The sequence below is a fragment of the Gracilinanus agilis genome, chromosome 4 (assembly GCF_016433145.1).
Source record: "Gracilinanus agilis isolate LMUSP501 chromosome 4, AgileGrace, whole genome shotgun sequence".
Lineage (NCBI taxonomy): Eukaryota > Metazoa > Chordata > Mammalia > Didelphimorphia > Didelphidae > Gracilinanus > Gracilinanus agilis.
Window position 1 is genome coordinate 35,400,296 of NC_058133.1, and position 904 is coordinate 35,401,199.

Consider the following 904-nt stretch of genomic DNA (forward strand, 5'->3'; position numbering starts at 1 on the left):
ATTCCAGTCCCTATTTCAGCGTGTAATTTCCTTAGACAATTTCACTTTGTTCATTTCTTTACAGCTGCAAGCCCGAAATTCACTTTCTGAAATCAGCTTGTCATTTCCTTAGACAATTTCACTTTGTTCGTTTCTTTACGGTGGCAAGCCTGAAATTCACATTCTGAAATCAAAGTTTGTTTTCACCAGACAATTTCCTCCTCCCCCATCCTCTGGGAGAATATCTCCAGGGAATAAAGAAAGGGATAGAAGGGTGTTCGGAATAACCAAAAGATCCCTTTTACCCTTTAAAAACCCTCCGAGACATTCAGCACTTAAAAACCACATTTCATAAATCATTAACGCTCGGTAAACCGGTTTTTTTGCATGAAACTTTCGGCAAAGGAGAAATCTTATCTCAATCCCTCTCCCTCCTTTTGACATTCCAGAATCTGGAGTATCAGGACGAAGGGGGAGGGGAGGCTAAGGAATTCCCTGGTCTTTCCTGACAGTCCCTGAAACTCACTTCTTAAGGTTTAAGAAACTGGACAGTGGAAGTCCCGGTTTAGCCGGGGGAACACAAGGGACCTCGTGGCGCAACGGTAGCGCGTCTGACTCCAGATCAGAAGGTTGCGTGTTCAAATCACGTCGGGGTCATAGTTACGTTTTAGAGTACAGCTAGGTGCAATGGAGAGATCGTTGGGGCTTGGGGGGGGAGCTCTAAGAAATGAGTACAAATCAAAGGTGAGATATTTACCAGTTGTGTGACCCTGGGCAAATCATATAACTATTATTTGCCTCCGTTTCTCAGCAGTCAAATAAAGATAGACATTAGGGAAGGAAATGGCAAACTACCCCAGTATGTTTGTCAAGTAAATCCCCCAGTCCAGGGGGTCCCGAGAAGTCGGCAGGACTAGAAGAAATA

At 44.2% G+C, this 904-nt stretch overlaps 1 non-coding gene across 1 annotated transcript; it reads left to right on the forward strand.

Moving 5' to 3' along the window:
- The first annotated feature begins 564 nt into the window (after positions 1-564).
- On the forward strand, positions 565-636 carry TRNAW-CCA. The gene has a single exon. It is a non-coding gene; the product is annotated as a tRNA-Trp (tRNA).
- Positions 637-904: the final 268 nt, after the last annotated feature.